The sequence below is a fragment of the Theobroma cacao genome, chromosome 9 (assembly GCF_053813885.1).
Source record: "Theobroma cacao isolate CCN51 chromosome 9, ASM5381388v1, whole genome shotgun sequence".
Classification (NCBI taxonomy): Eukaryota; Viridiplantae; Streptophyta; class Magnoliopsida; order Malvales; family Malvaceae; genus Theobroma; species Theobroma cacao.
In genome coordinates, this window is record NC_142647.1 from 38581799 (window position 1) to 38606205 (window position 24407).

Sequence of the window (24407 nt, forward strand, 5' to 3'; positions counted from 1 at the left end):
CACTCAACAAAAAGCCATCCTGCTAAACTAATAAAATCAACCTAAAATTCATGAAAATTCTCAAAGTACAATGTGTCAACTTTCATGTACATCACATCCATAAATCATTGTCCATCAATTTGCTATATCACACATATTTACATATGTATATATATATATATATATATATATATATATATGTATGTATATACCCATCATCATCATCTCACCAACCCATTATCATCATCACCAGCTCATCATCATCATCACCAGCTCATCATCATCATCACCAGCTCATGCGCACTCCCTACTCGCACATGGCTGGGTCATCACCGGGTTATGCGCACTCCCTACTCGCACATAACCTGATCATCCTCGGCTTATGCACACTCCCTACTTGCACATAGTCGAGTCAACATAATTACACAACATTATATTCAAGTGTATATGTATATCAACATAATACAACCACATAGAAATCCATAATAACCACATTTCATAACATAAACTTTTTCTCAAAAGCTTGTTCCCAAGGCATTCATTTTCATAAAAAAAAAATTATAAAATCATTCAAACACTTTGTTCAAAACAGTCATATTCCCAAAACAATTTTAATAGGCAGTCCACTCACAGGTGTCGAAAATCCGGATTTCGGGTGAACTCTAACTGATAGTCCTCAAGCGTAATTCCTTTGCCTTTTCCGGACGTCTCACCACCTTGACAAATAACAAAGCCGAGGAATTTACTATATTGTCCCTAAATTGATATAAATTAATTTAAACTACTAATGCTTGATATGTAAATGCAAAAATATGTCCGATTACCGCTTAATCACGGTATCGATTAAATTCGACCGATCACCCGATTAATCGGCGATTGTGTCCAAATCACCTCCAAATTAATTCATTTCTCCTCTAGTACCTTAATTTACCACATACATTTAAATTAAGCCAAATTCAACATTAGAACCCTCACAATTCCTTATAGAAAAAATTTGGTCATTTGGTGTACTAGCATCGAATTTTTTTCTACATAACCGTTTCACCTTACTTCATCATTTTCCATGCCATTTTCCTTGAAATAAAAACAATCCCCCATTGATATTCAGCCCTCATGGTTCGGCCAACAAGGAACCCTAGAGAAATTGAATATTTATTTTGTGTTTTTGTTCATAACCATGCTTAACTATCCCTAAACACTAACATAGTCTAAAATCAAATTATTCCAACAACAATTCCTCTTCCATACCCATTTTTCAGAATTGAATTCATCATGATAACTCAATATTCAACCATGGAAATCAAGAACAAAAGCATGGGTAAGCTAGGTATCAAGGAGAATTAAAGAAATTTTAACTTACCTAGCTTGTTTCCTTGATTTCTTCACTTTTTCTTTGAATTTCCACCTAGGTTTTCTTGTTTTTCCTTTTGTTCTTCCTTTTTTCTTGTTGCTGGATGTCTAGGCCGAATATGGTGAGGGAATTGGGGATTTAATGGGCTGATTTCTATAGAAAATAATAAAATAATCAAGCATGCCATGTGTCACATGCTTATTGGCCTAAATTTTTAACTTTTTGACTTTTTCTTCTTAATTTTCCACCACAAATATTCTGGTATTTATCCAATCTTACCACAATTAAAATCCCTTGGTCTTGACAGGTACTGGGGCGAGAAATTTACCGATTTGGCCTCGAGATGGAAAAATTACGATTTTGCCCCTATACTCCGAAATGTACCAGAATCTCATTATTTCTACTTTTCAACCTAAAATAACACTAATGTTGATCAATATTAATCAAATGGGGCAAAAAAAAATGTTTTATAAAAATTTTCGTTTAGTCCTCTAGTGGTAAAATTACCATTTTGCCCTTGTGCTCCAAAAATACAGGGAATCAAAATTTTTTTCATTGCTAAACATCATTTATACTCCAATAATCATAATTATATTTCATATAATTATTCTTGGTCAAATGTGATCAAATCTTGGCTAGAAATCTCCATTAAATCATCAAATGGTAAAATGACCATTTTGTCCCTAATCAAACAATTTTCCTGATGGACTTCAAATTGGACTTTGAACTCCGAATCACTATTCTAAGTCGTTCTGTGGGTTTCAAAATTTTCAATTTCCTCTTAGAATTTCTATTTGAACTAGTTCAAGGCTCGATTTAACTTGGTTGTACCACTCGGTATAATACCGTGTTTTAATCGAGTTTGACAGGGTCTCACAACTTACTAATCAACTTCACATGGAAATCTAAGTTCTTAACGACCCAACTAAAAAATTCTCAACAATTCAAGAAACCCACTATTTTCTAAGCACAATGAACTCAACCGTATAATTTCCCATCAACTACTAGCAATAAATCAAGAATAACAAGAACAAGTTTAAACTCCTCAAATAAAGTGATAAATTTCAAGAAAGGAAGTAACTTACTTTGAGAAAGATTAAAACCCATTAGATTGTTGAAGGTTTTGATCGATTTGGAATGAGTATTATGATCTTTGGAAGTAAGAAGATGAAAAAGTCAAAGTTTGTATGGAAGATTATAGTGAGAGAAGAGAGTTTTGAAGTTGGAAGATAAGAAACAGAAGTAGATTTAGGGTTTGGTGGCTGATGGGAGAGTTAGAAGAGGTTAAATAGAAAGAGGGAAGGGTTTAAAACCTTATTGGACTTTTAGGCTGTTAGGCATTATGGCCATGGCCCTTTGGTTGTTGTGACACGACCTTCTTGAGTAGAGGGGCGTGTATGAGATATTGAGGCACCACGATGCTATAAGTGGGGCACTGTGGTGCCACGCCTTCTGTTTTGAGGAAGGTGTCCCCCATTATCGAGGCACCGCGGGGCTAACTTTTTTTTTTTTTTAACTCTTGTAAGAGAGAAGAATTAAATTAGTAAATTAAAAATAAATAAATAAATAAAAGTAAATAAAAATAAATTGAGTTTAAAATGCTTAGGTTGCCACCTAAGAAATGCTTGATTTATAGACTTTGACTTGACTTTCTCAAGCTCAATTAGCATCAATGAGAAAAATTGAGGATGCATAGCATTTGATTTCACCTCCCCAATAATGCTTGAGACGCTAATCATTAACTTTGAATTTCCTGTTTCCTTATGATAATTCCACTACTCCATCAAGGAATACTTTCGTAACAACAAAAGATCCTGACCATTTAGACTTAAACTTACCTATAAACAATCTTAATTGAGAGTTATAAAGGAGAACATGTTGGCTTGGTTCAAAACGACACTCAATGATTTTCTTGTCATGCCATCTCTTAGTTTTTTACTTGTAGATATTTGCACTCTTATAAGCTTGAAGTTGAAACTCATCCATCTCATTGAGTTGCAAGAGATGCCTCTCTCATGCATCTTGGAGATCAAAGTTCAGTCTTTTGATTGCCCAATATGCATTATGCTCTAGTTCAACCAAAAAATGACAAGCTTTATCAAAAACCAATCTAAATGGAGACATCCCAGTCGGAGTTTTGAATGCAATTCTATAAGCCCATAATGCATCATTTAACCTCTCAGACCAAATTTTTCTAGATGGAAAAATAGTCTTCTCCAAAATTCTCTTGATTTCTTTATTTGGAACTTTAGCTTCGCCACTTGTTGATGGGTGATATGTTATGGCAATCTTTTGTTTAACTCCGTATTTGGCAAGGAGTGCTTCAAAATAATTGTTGCAAAAGTCAGATCCTTAATCACTAGGAATGCCAAAAACAAGTAAAGATATTCTTTTTCAAGAAGTTCATCACCACCTTAGAGTCCTTATTTTGGGATGTTGTAGTTTCAACCCATTTAGACACAATCAACAGCAACTAAGATATATTGATTATTGTATGAAGGAATAAATGGACCCATGAAGTCAATTCCCCAAACATAAAAACTTTCTGCCTCAAGAATGTTGTTGGGAGGCATTTCGTGTCTTCTAGATATGTTACCAACTTGTTGACATCTATCACACTTTTCAACAAAATAATAAGCATTTTTAAAAAGAGAAAGCCAATAGAAACCTAATTAAAGAACCCTTGTACCAGTTCTTTGACCTCTATAATGTCTTGCATAATCTGAAGAACGACAATGATGCTATATTTTCTCAAATTCTTCCTTTAGAACACATTTTCTAAGAATTTGATCCCCACATTACTTATAAAGAAAAGGCTCATCCCAAACATAATTTTTGACATCATGCAAAAATTTCTTTTTCTGTTGAGAGTTCAAGTTGGGAGGGAAAAGATTACTCATAATGTAGTTCACAAAATCTACATACCATGGCAAAATTTTTTGCTTGTTGACAAGAAACAATTGCTCATTTGAAAAAGTTTCATTAATCACAATTTTATTTCCAACTTATGCCTTATTCTCCAATCTAGAAAGGTGAGTTGTAACTTGATTTTTTGTATCTTTTTGGTCTTGAATTTCTAAATCAAACTCTTACAACAAAAGACTCTTTCTTCTCAATTGTGGTTTGGCACCTTTCTTCTCAATCAAATATTTGATTACTAAATGGTCAGTGTAAACAATGACTTTTATGCCAAAAAGGTAAGAGTGAAATTTGTCAAATGCAAACATAATAGCAAGACACTCATTTTCAATGGTAGTGTAATTAAATTGGGCATTAATCAATGTTCTGTTGGCATAATAAATTAGTTGAAAAATCTTCTCCTTTCGTTGGCCAAGGACTACTCCAACCTCATAATCACTAGCATCACACATTAGTTCAAAAAGAATATTCCAATTTGGAGTTGTGATAAATGGTGTAGAAATTAATTTCTTTTTCAGCTCCAAGAATGCTTTCAGATATGCATCATCAAAGTGGAAAAGTGTATTTTTCTCTAAAAGATTGCAAAGTGGCTAGGAAATTTTGGAGAATTCTTTAATGAAGCGTTTGTAAAATCTAGCATGACCAAGAAAACTTCAAATGCCTTTCATTGATGTTGGAGGTTGAAGTTTCTCAATTTTCTCAATCTTTGCCTTGTCAACTTCAATTCCTTTACTAGAAACTCTGTGTCCAAGAACAATGCCTTCTTGCACTATGAAGTGACATTTTTCCCAATTCAGTACCAAATTTATTTCTTCTTATCTTTTCAAGACTTTAGCAAGATTAAAAGGAAAATTGTCAGAAGTATCTCCAAATACAAAAAAAAAAAAAAATCCATAAATGGCTCAAGATATTTGGCACCATGTCAGAAAAAATTGCCATCATGCATCTCTGAAAAGTAATAGGTGTATTAGAAAGTCCAAAAGGCATTCTCCTAAAGGAAAAAGTTCCATATGGACAAGTGAAAGTAGTTTTCTCGTGATCTTAAGGAACTATAGCAATTTAGTTATACCTAGAATAATTATCTAACGAGTAGAAAAATTTCTGACTAGATAATCTATCAAGCATTTGACAAATAAAAGGGAAAGGAAAGCATCTTTTCCTTGTAGCCTTATTGAGCTTTTGATAATCTATACATACCCTCAAACTAGTCACAACTCTAATGGGAATAAGCTCATTTTTTCCATTGAAAATTACAGTCATACCTCTTTTCTTTGGTGCACAATAGACTGAACTTACCCATGTACCATCAAAAATTGGATTCATCCTACTTTGATGCTCAATTGTTGCCTTGTGGTTGTTCTCAAGATGGACTAATTTCTTTAATGTCAGCAATAGTCCACCGTTTGGCCTTTTTATACTATATTAGCACACAAACGAGCTTGTCTTCCTATGCATTAATAAGAGAAGAAGAAATAATAACTAGCAAAGTAGATAAGTTTTCCAGAAAAGCATGCCTTAGATGAGTAAGCAATGGCTTAAGCTAAAGTGTGGGTGGTTCTTCAATAGAAGGTTTAGCTGGTGTAGTTGAAGAAGTTGATAATTCCAAAGACTTAAAATAAGGTTTTGGGAGGCATAATAGAGCATCCAACAATTTAGCATATTCAAGAACTTTGTCATCATAACTTTCATAAGTAGAAATCAAAGAAGCCTCAAGTGGATAATTAGAATAATTTTCCATAAACACATCATTGGTAATGCTATTCACCACATTAATTACAAAACACTCATTAAAATCTTATGAAAATTTTAAAGCTCTTAAAATATTAAAAGTTATGTAAAACCCGACCCTATAAATACATGTCATGACATACATGCATTGAGTAGCATGTTATTACGCTAGAAAAGCACCTAAGAATAGACGAAACCTGATATTGTACCTAACGATACACTTAAATTGATTTAACCTCGAACTAGTTCAAATAGGAATTGTAGGATGAAATTTAATATTTTATAGTCCAGGAATGACTAAAAATGATTGTTCGGAGTTCGAGGGTTCATTTGGGGTAAAATTAGAAATTTTGATATTCAATGGCAAAATCGTCATTTTACCACCTAAAATAATTATTTGATCATGGTGTGAAATTTTTGACCAAGATTAACTATTTGGAGTATAATTTAATGATAGGAAGTGAAAAAGTTTAATTCTGGTGATTTTTGGAGTGTAGGGGCAAAATCGTAATTTTATCACCCACGGACAAAATTTGAGATTTTGAGAGAATTTAGATCAAATTTGACAAATTGGAGAATGGTATGAGTATAAGGGATGAAAAATATGTCTATGGGCAATTTTTCAATTTTTGGGGCAAAAATGTAATTTTTGACTTTTACGGGGGTAAAAGTGTAAATTTCAAAAATTACTCCACCGAGACTTTGGATAAGTCTGAGAATTTTATCTAAGCTATGGATATGTGGGACAAGTGTATGGTGAAAATTTGGAAACAAATGGATGAAATTTTAAAAATGGGCCAATGGGAAAGTGACACATGGCATTTTTTTAATGAAATAATATTATTTTAATGAAAAGTCAGCCCATTTAAACCCAAATTTTGAGTGCTGGCCGGCCATAAGGAAGAACAAGAGAGGAAATAGAGAGGAAAGGAAGAAAAACAGAAAAACCAAAGAGAAACAAGAAAATTCAAAGGGAAATTCACGATTTTCGACCGTTTACGCGTCTAACGGTAAGATTTTTCGATTTTAGCTTGATTTCTACCTTTCCTATGCCTTTATTTCCATTTAGCATGCTTGAGGAGAGAGATCAAAAAGTGATATCAAGGGTTGGACGAAATTCTAGGGGAGAGAAATTGAAATTTTTAGGTTTTGATTTTTAGTTAAATTGATAGTTTTAGTTAGTTAAATGTGTTTAGAAATTAAATTGGGCAAGAAATCATTAAATTTTCACAATACCCACTCTTGACTGAATGCTCAATGCTGTACAATGATGATGAATTGATTTTATTCTAAGGGAAATGAAGAGAAAATGATGAAAAACGATTAAACGTGATAGAAAAACAAAGTAGAAAATTAACCGAGTTAATGTCCCATTTTTGGCCGAATTTTTCAAGGAAGGGAGTGAGCTGATTTTGTTGTTTTTAGAAGGTTATTGGCTGATATTTAATGGTTAGAAATGTTGGAGAGAGAATGGGATGATTTAGAGCTAAAATGGAGCGCGTTAGCAATTTATCGGGCAAAGTGCCAAAAATAGGTTAATACCGCGTTTAAGTCGTTTTAGGCTATTGCATTTCATACCATGCATTAGTATAGGATTTAAGTTAATTATATAGTGATTTAGCATCAATGTGATGAATTGTGTAAATTTTTGTAATGTGTCTAGGAGGAGAGCCTTCCGGAAAAGGCAAAGATGTCGTACCCGACGAGTAGTGATTGAGGCGCTTAGAAAGCTTTTAGTTTGTACAAACGGTGAGTAAACTTATTATTATTGTAAATTATCTAGAGTTTATTTTTAAATGCCCTTTATGTATTTTATGAGATTAAAACGGGATTTTTGATGTTTTAGGAATAAATGTGACAAATAAAAATATATTGTATTGATTATGAAATTGAGTAATTGGAGGCTACAAATTGACTTGAAAAATAGATATTTTCCTAGGAATGGCTTATGAGAAATGAGTATATGTGGCTATATTTTGTGAATGCATTGGGAAATTTATGTAAGTTGTTTTACTATGCAGGCTGGATAAATAAATAAATGCCACGTTATACTGTCGAAATTTTATTAAAATTGGTGGGTTAGTCATTGCAGTGACGGGTTTTCGTGGACTGCCTATTAGAGGGGCACGGTAAACCCAGTTATATAGTTACTCCGGTTGTAGAGGCGAGGAGGGTAACTCCCGGGGTAGTATTACAGCTCACTTCACGTCGAACCCCCACGTGAATGTGTAACTCGGCCAACGCCAAGGAACGGCTGGTTTTAAAAATAAAAATGTGTTTCACGTGTGAATATTTTATCACCCTTGGCGGACTCGGTTAGATGCCTCGGCCAAGGTATCCCCGAGGATTAGTTTTGGCTTGAGCCTTGTTTTAATAAAAGACATAAGCCTTAACAACTGTTTTGGTAAATTACAAATATTTTATGATTTAAGAAACAAATTGAAAACATTATGAAATGGGTTGAAATTTGTTGTTTAAACTTGCCTCCATTTTACTCGCCTTTAGATATTTATGATAATGTCTGTTTACTCATTGGGATTTTATAATCTCACCACCCTCATTTCCACCCATTTCAGGTTGAGTATAGACTGTAGATAGCTAATCTCATCGAGGACTACCATTGGATCTGCATTTTCCAAACCGTAGGTTCACAGTCCTCTTTACTTTTGTTTATTCGGGGGCCCTCTTGTTATTGTAAATTAAATTAAATATTTTGGTTTACTGTATTTTAGTATGTATAAATTTATTTAGCTTTTACGCTATAAAAATTATCCACGTATAACTCTATAAATATTGTTTTATAAGAAAATAGAATATTTTCCTTAATATTTCTTTTATTTTCTTATTATATTCAAATAACCGTAATTTCATTTTAAATGAAGATTTTAGACTTTTAAACTCATTTTGAATATGAATTATGTCTTTTGTACTTGTATATTACGTTTTAGCCAGTTTCGAAATTTTTGAAAAAAAAATGACCAAAATACCCCTGTGTGGCAAAAAGTTTATTTTGATTGTTTTTGATCTAAAATAGTATATATTCTCTAAAAACTCGATATTTAACAATGATTGCTCACTGGAAAGGAAAGAAACTGATATGTAAGCCTTGCGGGGTTTCGGTTGGCATTCCGGATAATGAGTGTCAATCGGGACGTCGCGGCGATTGTCATGGGCCTGAGGGAGGTTCCGGGTCGTGACAAGTTACCTCTTAGTCTTAGTAAGTTCACCTTTTTCAACATCAATCAGAGCTCTATTAGTAGCTAAGAATGGTTTCTTAAGAATGATCGATATTTCATGATCTTCCTTCATATCAAGTACAATAAAATCTACTAGAAAAATAAACTTACCAACATTTACCAAAACATCTTCCACTGTACCATATGAATAAGTGAGGGATCTATCAACGAGCTGTAAAGTCACAGAAGTAGGCTTAACCACTCTTACACCAAGTTGCTGATAAATTGACAGTAGCATCAAATTTATACTTTCACCCAAATCACATAAAGCTTTAGCAAAACATAAAGTACCAATAGTGCACGAATAGTAAAACGACTTGGATTTTTAAGCTTTGGTGGAAGCTTATTCTGAATTATGGCATTGCACTACTCAGTAAGTGTAATAGTTTCAAACTCACCTAATTTACTTTTTTTACCCAAGATATCTTTCAAAAACTTAATATAGCTGGGCATATTTTCCAAAGCTTTAGGAAAAAGGATATTAATATGAAACTTTTTTTAAATACCTAAAAAAATCTATAAAATTACTTGTGTAGTTTTTGCTTTTGAAAATGTTAAGGAAATTTGGTGGAGGTGGTTGTGAAGGATTCAATTGTGATTTTTTTATTTTAGATTTTTCACTAGAATTTTCAACCACAATTTCTTTTTCGACATCAATAACTTCTTTTTCAATAGACTTACCTAAATCTTCAAATTGCACATTATTACTACTTACCTCATTTCCACTTTTAAGTGTGACTGCCTCAAAATGCTATTTACCTTTTCTCTTAGGAATGGGTTCGGTATCATTAGGGAAAGCACCATGAGGTCTATAGTTAATGGCATTAGCTAACTGACCCATTTATGTCTCAAGATTTCTGAAAGAAACTGCTTAACTCTAAATAACAGCATCATTCTTAGCCATGTATTGTATAAACATCTTTTCCTTAGTTGTCTTTTTTTTAGGCAAAAGAGCTTTAACTTGTGGAGGAAAACTAAGAGGGAAATTTGGCTTTGTTACTGAAGAGGATCCTTGATTGTTACCCCATGAGAAGTTAAGATGATTCCTTCAACCAAGATTGTAAGTGTTAAAATATGGATTATTCTGCTGCCTATTAAAATTTTCAACAAACTATGCAGATTCAATAGTAATAAGACACTGATCACTGAGATGCTTATCTTCATAAAACTCACATGTCGAAAAAGGACTCTAAATAACATTGACACCTAATGTATTAATGTTCTTGGTAAGAACATTCAATTAAGACGTCAAGGCATTGATTGCATCAAGGTCATGAATATTAGCAATTTTTCTTAGACCCAATCTTTTAAATGGAATTGATAATTGTTGGAAGCCATCTCCTCTAATAAGTCATAAGCCTTGTCAATGGATTTACTCATAAGTGCACCTCTAGCTACAACATCGATGGTGGTTCTAATTGGTCTCAACAAACCAATATAGAAAGTTTAAAGTTGTAGCCATTTAGGTAACTCTTGGTGAGGACATTTCCTAAGAAAATCCTTATACCTTTCCCAAGCCTCATACTGTAATTTAGAATTGAATTATGTAAAAGAAGTGATATCATTCTACATCTTAGTTGTCTTACTTGTTGGAAAGAACTTATCCAAGAATTTCTAAGCCAAATCATCCCAAGTATTTATGGAACTAGTTGAAAGTCAATTCAACCAACTCTTTGCCTTGTCTCTTAATGAAAATGGGAAAAACTTCAATTTAATGGCATCATTAAAACCACCATTGGTATTGAATGTATCGCAAATCTCCAAGAAATTCACAATATGTGCATTAGAATCATCATTCAACAATCCCCTAAATTGAATTGAAGTCTGAATCATTTGAATTATTGTTGGCTTAATCTCAAAGTTATTGGCTTAGATGGTAGGTCAACGGATGCTAGAACAAAGGCCTTGAAGGAGAGGTACAGTATATTCTTGTAAGGACTTGTTTTCTTCTTGTTGATTAGCCATTGTTTTTAATTGAGTTGAAGCTTGTGAATTTTCTTTTCGACGTATTTGAAGAGTTTTTTTCGATTTCTGAATCAAAAGGAACAATTTTCAACTTCTCACTCTTTAATACAATGACCAAAAGTACCTAAAAACAAAAAAAAAAAAAAAGTTTGAATTAAGACTAAGATTGCTTAGTATTAATATGAACAAAAAAAATTTGGCACAACTCCCTAGCATTGGCACCAAAAACTTGTTATAGGATTTACCACACAAATGCATATATCATTAACAAGCAATATAATAGAATGTAAAGTTCATTCTCATAGAGAATTTCCCAAATCTATGTACTAAGTACTAAAATTAAAACAACTAAATTTTATCCAAATAACTAAATTTTAAAACTATTGAAAATTAAATAAACTAAAACTAGAACTAGAACTGAAAGCAAAAATATCAATGTAATTAATTAATCAATCAACCAAATGTCTAGAACCACAATATCTCTTCTATGTTTCATTTGAGTCTTTTTTATTCCCTTATTACTTACTAGATAGGTCTGAGTTGTTAATCTAAAATTCTAATTTATTTATAAGTCTTTTCCAATGTTCTTATGAAAATATCTTAACCAATTTGCTATATTTCTATGCAAATTGAAATCAAGAAAGACTCATTAAGCTTAAACTCTAATTATGGCTACATATGACATGTAAGTGTGTTCCTACCCAACATGCAAATCATATCAATCATCTCATGGAATTGATATTGAACATATGTTATTTCATCCATGACTGACTCTAAACTTCCTCTTTTAGTTCCGTTTAGATTTTCAAATCAATCTAATTGATGATCAAGCAATCAAACGTATTAAGAACAAGACTGAAATAAATAACTCAAACACTATCAATCGTAAGCAATAAATATATTAAAAATTCAAATTACGCATTCGGTTCAATTGCAATTGTAGATTAAAAAAATTTAGTTCAATATAATTCCTAAAAATATCATCCTAAAAAGAATTTTAACCATCAAAACTAAATAAGAAAGTATAAAGATTCCAAGAAAAGAAAGAACTCTAATATTTATCAAATCTTCTAACCATAATCTTCCTTGCTTTCTTGCTAGCTTGAATGCCTCTTTTTCTTTAGAAAAACCTAGCTTAATTATTCTTTTTACATTCTTCTAAAAGGAAAATTAAATTAAGCTTGAATTTGTGTCAAAATAGAAGTCTAGTTGCGTAAGAAGTCTTCTCTATGTATGGCCACCGCGAAGTTAAGCCTCATTTATATTTTTTTCAATTTTTCTCCTCAAGTGTCGCAGTGTTGCCTTTTTGGTGGGCGTAACACCGAGTCCTCTTTGTGCCTGAAGTGTCTTTACTTTTTGAGACATCATGGTGCTGCTTCCTTCCATGGCCCTGGTCCTCTTTGTCCTATCTTAAAATATCAAGCTCTACTACACTGCTTCAACTTGTGACATGAGTTTTTACTTCTTCGAGGTTGAACTAGGAAAAGTGGTAAATATAAAAGTTGTAGCTCTACCTCTTACCTTTCCAATGGTTTAAGAATCACATCAATGGAACTTCTATAGTCAAAGATATTCTTGCAATACCAGAACATATGTAGTGAAAGTTTGCACCTTGAATGCATTCATCTTGTCAAAATGTCACCCTTTTCATAGCACACCTACAAAAGCAACAAACTAACTTAAATAATAACTAAACTTAAATCATAGCATCATAAAATAACTTAAAGTAATTGAACCCAACATAATTAAATTAAATGTCAAGAACTTAAATAAAATCACCCATAATTGTGGCCAAATAACTTTATAAAATAGAGTTATCATAGACGTTTCCAAGGAGTTTTATCCTCAGTGCCATATCACCACCACCATTTGGCAAGTAAAGTAGTATTTTTGTGACTTGATTTAGCAACCCCAAAGACCACCATACCCTCTTGGTTTATGTACCATGCTCCATTTGAGCTTAGGGATTTTCTTTTGCCAAAGTCTTCCCCATTACAAGAAAGATTGTCTCAACTAGTCAAGTTGTTTAATGACTCCTTGTGGTTCTTGAAAGATAAATATATAGTACATAGGAAACAAGTTAAGCACTGAGTTTACAAGAGCTAACCTTTTATCGAATGAGAGAAACTTCCTGTGCCACATAGCCAAACAGTTTTTGAATTTGGCTACCACTAAGTCCCATTTATGTAAGTTTCTAGGATTTGCACCAAGAATGTGCTGAGATACATAAAACGCAAAGAGCCAACTTTGCAGCCTAAAATGCTCGCCATTTCAACATCAATGCTCTCCTCAATTTCCACCGAGTAGAAACATGATTTCCTGAAATTTATTTTTAGTCCAGAAACCATTTCAAAATAGAGTAAAATGTGTCTTATATTAGTAGCTTCCTATTATCCTGATTCCATTAAAATGATATTATCATCTTCAAACTACAAGTGAGAGATAGACAAGCCAAAACCAGGAAGAATGATACCTTTGAAGGAATGAAGCTTTTCTTTCTAGAGAAATAGTAAATGGAAAGCTTCCCTTGTCTTAAGCCTCACTTAACCAAAAATTTAAAAATGGTTAAGCCATTGACTAAAACCAAAACATGAAATGTAGAGATGCATTTGTGGATCTATGCATGCCATTTGGCTCCAAAGCCCATCATATCCATAACCATGAGTAAAAGGTCCTAATCAACACAATTGAAGGCTTTTTTGGAGTTGAGCTTAAGTACTATGTCCCCTTGATTAAAAAGTTTCTTATACATGTTGTGAATAACTTCATTAACTAGCATAATGCCATTAGTTATTTGCCAGCCATTGATAAAGGTGCTTTGAGTGTCATTAATTATAAAGTGGATGACTTTTTTTAGGCAGTTTCCTAATAACTTTACAAGAATCTTGTACAAAGAATTGGTGAAGCTAATATGCCTATAATCCTTAAGGGTCGACGTGCTTGACACTTTTGGGATGAGCACAATAAAAGAGTTGATGTCTTTCTCTAACTTTCTAGTCACCAAGAATTAGGGAAGTAAATCATATATTTCTTTACCTACAAAAGGCCATGATTTTTTTTAAAGAATTTGAAATTGAAACCGTCAGGGTTGGGTGCCTTAAGTCCATCAAAACTCCAAATTATCGATTTCAACTCCTTCATATTGATAGGAGCTTCAAGATTGAATGCCATGGCTGATGATAATTTCTTGAAAGTGAGGCCTTTAGGGATGGTCTTGGCCACCTATCATAATTAAATAGCTCTTTGAAAAAAAGGTTAATGGCTTCTCTAACCTCCTTGGAATCAGAAATCTATGCGCCATTCAAAATGATACTGCTCATATGGTTGCGATTGAAGCGTGTTTTTGCGTTGGATTGAAAGAATCGAGTGCTTTTATCTTCATCTTTAATCCATTGTATCCTTGATTTTTGCATATATATGGATTTTCTATTACGAGTGGTTGTCCATAGATCCTGGATCCTCTCATTTTTCAATAAAATTTCAACATTAGAAAGATCTAAAGAATTCTCAGTTTTATCCAAAGCCTTGATTTTATCTTCAAAGTTGGTAATTGCAAGATCCATGTGACCAAATACATATCTATTCCATTGCATTACGAAATTGTAAAGGTGATTTAGTTTAGTTTTAATGGAGAATTTTGTAGATGATAACTCTATCATATAGAGTTATTTTGATACATTTTGGAGGCTTAAGTATCTAAATCTTTGAGATTTTAGGTTCAGATTTTAGCATTTTAAGTATTTTTCTAGTTTAAGTTGGATTACATGTTAAGTTGCTAATTTAAGTTTTTGTAGTTTAATTTTACTTTATATTTCTTTAATTTACGTTAAGAATAGTTATTGTTGATTTCTCTAATTTCTTTTGTAGGAAATTTGATGAGAAAAGATCATCTGATTTAAAACCACACAAGTATGGAGATGGCTTCATTCGTATAGGCTGTAGTATTTTGAGGATAACTTGACCTACAAAAGTCAAATTGATGTGATTCTTGATCCATAGGAAAGGTAAAAGATAGGGCTCCAACTTTTAAGTCTATTAATTTGTCCAGTTCAGATTAGATTGAGGTAAAAATGATGTTAAAAAATGATAGATTGATGTAGTTTTGTATAAGGCAGCACATTGAATGAAAGCCATAACCTTGAGTTGCTCAAGGCTGCAGCACCAAAGAAGCTAAGGCTACAATGTTAAGGAGTGCATGGTCATGGTGCTGGAAGAATGGAGAGCATCATACACTTTCTTGAGGCCAGAGTGCCATAAACCAAAGAAAGGCGTCATGATACCAAGGAAGACAAGGCCACGGTGCCACACTGCTTTCCAAAAATATTTTTTACATGGGAATATGAAAATTAGGTTATTTTGAACCTATTTAAGGGACCTTTTTAAGAGTATTCAGCAAGAAGGATGGTAGTAACTATTCTGAAGACTTGGAACCAGGAACAAAGCAAGAAAGTACTAGAGATTGAGAGAGATTCAAGATCACAAGCTTCACCATTAGTTTTTTTTCTCTATTTTGTTTTTCTCTTATTTTCTTTAACTTACACTCATGGGTAAAATTCTTTGGATAATGTTACATTTAGATATCATGAACAAATTTACTTTTCTAGGATTACAATGGATTTCAACATGTAATCTGATTATTAATTTCTATTTTATTTATCATGAATGGGTATAGTTTTGCTTATTCAAATATGTTTTTAATGCTTTTAATTGTTTAATCAACAATTAAATGATTCGTGAATCTAATTGAGACTTGACAGAGAGATTTTTGATTGGATTAAGATTTGAATAATGTATGTTCATGTCACTTAGGTGATTTGATTAGCAATTTGGGTAGACATATGCCAATTGCCATACATAGCCAAATTAGAACACTAGCATAATGAATCTTGTTTAGTTGATTCCTATAGATGTATAGTGATCCAATTAAGTTAGGTATTTATGCAAGCATCTTAATGGAGACTTGTACATAGCTTTAGATTTTATGTTAGTAAAACCACCCATGAATATAAATAATAAGACAAGCTGGTATTAGATGAAGTGTTGATTGAACTTATAATCCTAGGTTTTAGTCTATTGCCTTTTCCAAGTAATTTTAATTTCTATTAGTTAATTTAGTGCTTGTTTTAATTTAATTTTAATTAGTTTTCTAAACTTTTAGTTACTTAAAGAAGATTAATTTTTCATAAATTTTAGTATTTAATAAAGATTTAGGAACAAATCTTTGTAGGAATAATACTCTACTTCATCATTATATTATTTGTTTACGATACGTGCACTTGCGTGAGAATTCAACAACTTTTTGATGCCATTACTGAGGATCTGTTTTATTATTTATTTGCTAATATTAAAATTTAACAAGTTAGTCTTAATTAAAGTTTTTATTTTTTATTTTTCAGGTTCGTTGTGTCATTGTATGAGAAGAGTAAAAAACTTGGAGATTATACCGTGTGATATAGAGATTAAAAGAACATTCTTCGGACTTCAATGAGAAAATCAACAAAGTTTTGTTCGAATAAATAAAATGGCTGATCAATAAGGTGAGTAGCAAATCCAAGAGTGTTTAGTAGTTAAAAATCATTGCTTAAGGGATTATGTTGTTCCTTTGGTATAAAGAATTCCATCGAGCATTCAGAGGCTGGCTATTCAAGCAAACACTTTCGAGATCAAGTTGGCTATCATCACCATGGTTCAAACCTCAATCTAGTTTGGGGGTCTTCCAAATGACCATATTTCAAACTTCTTGGAGATATGAGATACTTTTAAACAAAATGGTATCATAGATGATACAATTCATTTGAGGGTTTTCCTTTTTTTATTGAGGGATAAAGCTAAAGCATGGTTGAATGTACTACCTACTGATCAATAACAACAGTAATGATCTTACTCAAAAGTTCCTTGCTAAGTTCTTTCCTCCAACCATGACAACGAAACTGATGAATGATATCACATTATTTATGCAGCAAGATTGTGAGTCGTTGAACAAGGCTCGGGAAAGATACAAAGAATTACTTCGGTGTTGTCCTCATTATGGTTTTCCAAAATGGCTTTAGGTGTGGATGTTCTATAATGGCTTGAGTGGTCATGTTCGAACCACCATTGATGCCTTTGCGGGAGGAACTTTAATGGCTAAATCAATTGACGAGGCATACGATTTGTGAAGGAAATGGCTATAAACAACTACCAATGGCTAGTAGAGCGATCAATGCATAGGAGAGTAGTTAGAGTTCATGATATAGATGCCATTCCAACATTATCAGCACAAGTAGTAGTTCTAAATAAGACACTTGAATCTTTTGGTACTAACTCCATTCAAAGTCCTTTTGTAGCTTGTGACTATTGTGGAGATGATCTACGAGCCATCGGTGTCCAAGTATGACAAAAATAGAACAATTTAAGGAAACAAATAGTAGAATAACTATTACACCAACACTTACAACCCAAGATGGAGGAAACATCCAAACTTCTCTTGAGCCAATAATCAAAGACCATCTTTATCTTCAAGGTAGAATGCACCTTGGGAATTTTAACAGCAAGCAAGAACTCCTATCCCATAAAAGAAGCCTATTGTAGAGGACTTGCTGAGGTAGTACATGACACAAAATGATAGCATCATCCAAAATCAAGAAACCTTCATTCAAAGTGAAGTAGCATCACTTCGAAACCTCAAGACTCAGGCTAGTCAACTTGCCAATTTATTAAACAACAGAGCTTAAGGAACACTACCTAATGAAACAGAAACAAATTCGATGAGGGAAGGTAAGGAACATGTCAAGGCCATCACTTTACGAAGTGGAAAGGAGGTTGAAAGTGACCCAAAACAAAGTGAACGGAAAAATAAGGCAATTAAGGATGCTAAACAAATTACAACTTCTAGTGGGTAGTGTTAAATGAAAGAGTATAAGGTAACTCTACCACCACCACCTTTTCCTGAGCATTTCAAGAAGCAACATGAGGAAAACCAGTTTTAGAAATTTATGGAGGTGTTTAAAAAGCTTCATATCAACATTCAATTTGCTAAGGCATTGGAGCAAATGCCTTCATATGTCAAACTTTTGAAAGATATTTAATCCAAGAAGAAGAGGTTGGGTGAATTTGAGATAGTCAAATTCACTAAGGAGTGTAGTGCAATCATTTAGAACAAGCTCTTTCTAAAGCTTAAGGACCCAAGCAGCTTTACTATTCCATGCACAATTGGTGCTTTATTTTTTGCTAAGGCTTTGAGTGATTCAGGGGTAAATATTAATTTGATGCCTTTGTCTATTTACAACAAGTTGGGTTTGGGGGAAATTAAGACAATCACTATGACTCTGCAATTGGTAGATAGAACTCTCACATATCCGAGACGTATCGTGGAAAATGTGCTTATTAAGGTGGATAAATTCATCTTCCTAGCAAATTTCATAGTACTCGATATGGAAGACGATAGAGAGTTCCAATTATCCTTAGAAGACCTTTCTTACACACTACTAGAGCACTCATTAATGTCAAGAAGGGAGAACCTACCATGAGAGTACAGGATCAAGAGGTACCATTCAACATTTTTAGAGCTTTAAAGTTTACTAATGATCATGATGAGTGTTTTGCAGTTAGTGTGGTGGATAGAGCCACCAATGAAGTTTTCATGGAAAGTCATCCTACTGACCCACTTGAGGCATCATTGGTTGCCGAATTTGAGACAAATGATAAAGAAGTCATAGTGTGTGTGAATGTATTGAATGCCCCATCTCATGTGTTGGGAAATAAATTTTAATTGTTATTGTTGATTTCAATACACGTAAGTATACGTATCGAATAATTAATATAGACAGTAAGTCCAGAATCATATCCCATAGGGATTTGTTCCTAATTGTTTACTAAGTACTAAAATTATGACAAATTAATCTTATTCAAGTAAGTAAATTTTTTAGAAAATTAATTAAAAATAAATTAAAGAAAACACTCAATTAATTAACAAAAACTAAAAATTTAGTTGACAAAGGTAATAGATTAAAACCTAGGATTATAGGTTCATTCAACAATTCATCTGATACCAGCTTCTCCTATTATTCACATTTGTGGGTGGTTTTACTACCCTAAAATTACAAGCTATGTACAAGTCTCTGTCGAGATGCTTGCATAAATACCTAACTTAATTGGGTCATTATATGTCTATAGTAATCAATTAATAAAATTCATTAAGCTAGTGTTCTAATTGGGCTACGTATGGCAATTATCGTATGTCTACTCGAATCGCAAATCATATCACCTAAGTGATGTGAACATACATTATTCAAACCTTAGTCTAATCTAAAATGTCACTGTCAAGTCTAAATTAGATTCACAAATTAGTTAATTGTTGGCCAAACAATCAAAAGCATTAAAAGTAAATTTGAATAAGCAACATTATACCCATTCATAGTACATAAAAGAGAAATAAATATTCAAGCTACATGTTAAAATCCACCAGAATCCTTAGAAAAATAGTTTAGCTTATAATGTCTAATAAAAACTTCATCTAAAGAAAATTAGCCATTAATCCAAGTCAAGAAAATAAGAAAAACACACAAGTAGAGAGAGAAAACTAATAGTTGAAGCTTTGTGATCTTGATTCTCCCTCAAATTTTCTTGCTTTCTTACATTGTTTTTGGATCTTTTCTCCAGAGAAATTGCTTGTTGCCTCCTCACTTAAACCTCTGAAAAGGGTCCCTTAAATAGGCTTTAAATAACCTAATTTCCAAAATTCTCGTAAAGAGTTTTATTTTTAGAAAACTGTGCAACGTCGCTTTTCCAGTGCCATAGCACTGGCTTCTTAATGATTTTTATCTATGATCCCGTTTGATTTAGGCAAAGTGATGAAAGTTGTACCTTGACCTCCTATCTTTCCAATTAATCAAGAATCACATCAATATAACTTATGGAGTGAAATATATATTCAAAATACCGCATCCTGTTCAGTCCATGCAAACTGCTTCAATGCTCCAACTTCAACAAGGATTTTGACCATGATTTGATTAAAACTGGGCAAAGTATTAAACAGAAACATCGTACACCTTTCTTTTTCATTTGTAGTGGTATAAGAATCACCTCATTTTTTGTTTTGTAGAGAGAGTTATGGTCAAAATACCTCAACATGTTTAGAAAATTTTACACTTAATCATCCTTGCTCGGTTCACCTCCATGAAGTTTATGCACTTGCACACCTTCAAAATAAGGACTAGATCAATGATGGCTCAAATTAGGCCTTTTAATGTAAAAATGAGTTAAAATTACTAAAATTAAAATATTCCAACATGTATTAAACTTAATAACGAAAAGTATAAAAAATACCTAAAATTACTTAAAAACATAAGGACTTAACTATTTTTAATAATTAAAATGTGACAAAATAACTCTATATCATAGAGTTATCAATTGTTAGATTTGTCTACTTCATCATCTTCATTGGTGAAGACTTCGATTGAAAAACCTCCTTGATTGGAACTTAAACCATTGCCTAATCATTTAAGGCATGCTTATCTTGGTGATTCATCTACTTTTCCTGTTATTATTGCATTTGATCTTACTAACAAGCAAAAAGATAAGTTACTGAGAGTTCTAAGAGAGCACAAAAGGGTATTTGGTTGGACAATCGTAGATATAAAGGGGATAAGTCCTTCAATATACATGCATAAAATTTTGTTGGAGGATAATCATAGAGCCACTATAGAGCATCAAAGAAGATAGAATCCAATCATGATGAAGGTGGTAAAGAAAGAGATAATCAAGTGGTTGGATGTTGGTACCATTTATCCTATTTCGGATAGTGAGTGGGTAAGTCCAGTGCAATGTGTACCCAAGAAAGTTGGGATGACAGTGGTTGCAAATGAAAACAATGAGCTCATTCCCACAAGTACAGTCACTGGATGGAGAGTATGCATGAATTATTGAAAGCTAAATAAGGACACCAGAAAAGATCATTTACCTTTACATTTCATTGATTAGATGTTGGATAGGCTAGTTGTAAAGAGTTCTATTGTTTCTTGGATGAGTACTTAGGGTATAACCAAATTGCCATAACATCAACGGATCCAGAGAAAACAACCTTCACATGTCCCGATGGTACTTTCTCTTTTAGGAGGATGCCATTCAGACTGTGCAATGCTTCAGCCATATTTTAACAATGCATGATGACTATATTTTCAGATATGATGTAGAAAACTTTAGAGGTATTTATGGATGATTTCTCGGTATTTGGTAATAATTTTGTTGAATGTTTGTTAAACCTTGATAATGTATTCAAGAGATGTGAAGAAACAAACCTGGTGCTTAATTGGGAAAAGTGCCATTTTATAGTACAAGAAGGCATTGTTCTTGGTCACAAGGTGTCGAGCAAAGGATTGGAGGTGGACAAAGCAAAGGTATAAACCATTAAAAAGCTTCCACCACCAACCTTAGTAAAAGGTATTAGGAGTTTCCTTGGACACACTAGTTTCTATTGACGATTCATTAAGGATTTTCTAAAATAGCTAAACCCTTATGTACTCTTTTAGAAAAGGATATCTCATTTAAATTTGATAATGCATGCCATGGTGCATTCATAGAAGTGAAAAAGAAATTAGCATCTGCACCCGTTATTGTAACCCCTGATTGTTCACTCCCATTTGAGCTTATGTGTGATGCTAGTGACCATGTTATAGGTGCAGTGTTAGGGTAGAGAAAGAATAAAGTTTTCATTCTATATATTATGCAAGTAAAACCATGACTGACACTCAAATGTATAACACCACAACAGAGAAAGAATTATTAGCTATTGTGTATGCATTTGACAAGTTTCATTCATAATTGATTGGCATTAAAGTTATTGTTTATTCTGACCATTTTGCCATTAAATATTTAATTGCTAAGGAAGATACCAAGCCAAGGCTGATAAGATGGATTCTGTTGTTACAAGAATTTGATTGGGAAATCAAGGACAGAAAAGGTTCAAAAATTCAAGTGGCAGACCATTTGTCAAGGTTGGAGCTAACAACCAAGGTAAAGACTTAACTTTGATTAACAAAACTTTCTTTGATGAATAATTGTTACATGTTGATCAAAAGAAGTTACAATGGTATGCTGACTAAGTCAATTTCATTATAAGTAAGCTTCTCACTCCAAATTTAATTTCCTATCAAAGAAAGAAATTTTTGCATGATGTTAAATTGCATATGTGGGATGAACCATTTTTGTTTCAGCAATGTGTTGACAAAATGATAAGAAGGTGCATTTTGGAGGAGGAAGTTGAAAGCATGTTGAGACACTATCACTCGTCAAAATATGAGGGTCATTTTAGAGGAGAAAGAATAGTAACCAAAGTTCTTCAATCAGGTTTGTATTGGCCTACACTTTTCAAGGATGCTCATAAGTTTGTTTTACATTGTGACAAATGCCAAAAAATGGGAAACATTTCCAAAAGACATGAGATGTCGTTTTGATGTTTGGGGAATCGATTTCATAAGACCATTCATATCCTCCTTCAACAATCGATACATCTTTGTGGCTATTGAGTATGTGTCAACGTGGATGGATGTCTTCGCTTTACTAACCAATGATGCTAAGATGGTGATGAAATTTCTAAAAAAGAGCATTTTCACTAAATTCGAAACACCAAGGGATATTGTAAGTGATAAAGAGAGCTACTTTTGCAATAAATATTTTATTGCATTACTTGCAAAGTATGGAGTGACATAGAAGGTGGTCGTAGCCTATCACCCTTAGACAAGTGGACAAGTTGAGCTATTTAACCGAGAAATAAAAAGGACTTTAGAGAAAGTGGTATCTCCGTCAAGGAAAGAGTGGGCTAGTATACTGGATGATACATTATGGGCTTATAGGATCGCTCATAAAACTTCAATAGGTATGTCCCCATATTGATTGGTATTTGGAAAAATGTGTCACCTTCAAGTTGAATTATAGCATAATGCATTTTGGACCATCAAGAAATTAAACTTTGACTTAGAAGAGTGGGTGAGAAGCGTTTGCTTGAATTGAATGAGATGGATGAACTCTTTTGGATGTTTATGAAAATGCCAAAATATACAAGGAAAAGACAAAGAGATGGCATAATTATAAGATTGTTAAGCATCTTTTCAAGCCAAGTCAACATGTGTTGTTTTTTAATTCATGATTAAAACTATTTTTGGGCAAGTTGAAATCAAGATCGTTGAGACCTTTTATTTTCCACATGGAGTAGTGGAAATAGTTGATGGGCCAACAAATGAGACCTTTAAGGTGAATAAACCACAATTGAAGCATTACTAAGGAGGTGAAATTGATCATCACCGATTCACTATCCATCTTTCCAACCCCAAATGAGCTTGACAGAGTCCAGCTAAAGACTATAAAGGAAATGCTTCTTGGGAGGCAACTTAAGTTTCTAAACTTAGCTACTTTAATATTTATTTTCTTTAGCATTATTTATAATTCTTACTTGTCATTTAATGTTTATTTTATATTTTAATCACTTTGTTGTCTTATTTTACAAGTTTTAGGATTAAAAAAAATGATGTTGTGGTGTTAAGGGAAACAAGGCCATGGTGCTGCAATGATGCCCTTTCTCATACAAAAACTTGAGAAAAGGCCATTGTGGTGCTAAAGACCTAACACCGTGACATTACATGAAGACTCGACCCATACAATAGGCGAAGGCTAAAGCGTCGTGGCACCATGTCATGGCACTTTATTTTAAAAACTCGTTTCTCTTATCTTTCTTTCCATCTTCTCTCATATTCTAGGGTTATTTCTCTCTGTACCTCTATAGTTTCTCTCTATACCTTCCACCCATTCCAAAAACACTTCCAAAAATCAAAATTTTTGCACCAAATCACTCTTTTGCTGCAAGTAAGGTTTCTTCATCACATCACCCTCCAAGTTTTTTGCATCAAAATTCAAGTAAGTGGATTGGTTTTTGATATGTTTTAAAATATGTTAAATTTAACTATTGTGGAGGAATTATTGTTGTTGACTCATGGGCGGATGCTTATATGAATATTGGAATAGGTGTGTTGAATTTTAATTACTTGCACATTGATTAATGGTGAAATTAGTTGTTAGATAAGGGTGAATAGTGAAAACAAAATTATGCATTTGTATTGAAATTATGGGCGATGGAGTATTTGTGAAATAGTGAATTTTGGAGAATATTTGTGATTTTAATTGGGTAGAGGTTTTTATTTTGAGCTTATTGAATGCATATTGTTAAAAATTTGTGAGTGAGCAATGACACCTCAGAG

At 33.0% G+C, this 24407-nt stretch overlaps 2 non-coding genes across 2 annotated transcripts; one reads left to right on the forward strand and one right to left on the reverse strand.

Annotated features, from left to right (window-relative positions):
* Positions 1-10681: 10681 nt before the first annotated feature.
* On the forward strand, positions 10682-10788 carry LOC148760948 (small nucleolar RNA R71). The gene has a single exon (XR_016028684.1). It is a non-coding gene; the product is annotated as a small nucleolar RNA R71 (small nucleolar RNA).
* A 6317-nt stretch (positions 10789-17105) lies between these two features.
* On the reverse strand, positions 17106-17212 carry LOC148760949 (small nucleolar RNA R71). Its single transcript, XR_016028678.1, has one exon. It is a non-coding gene; the product is annotated as a small nucleolar RNA R71 (small nucleolar RNA).
* Between the last annotated feature and the right edge of the window lie 7195 nt (positions 17213-24407).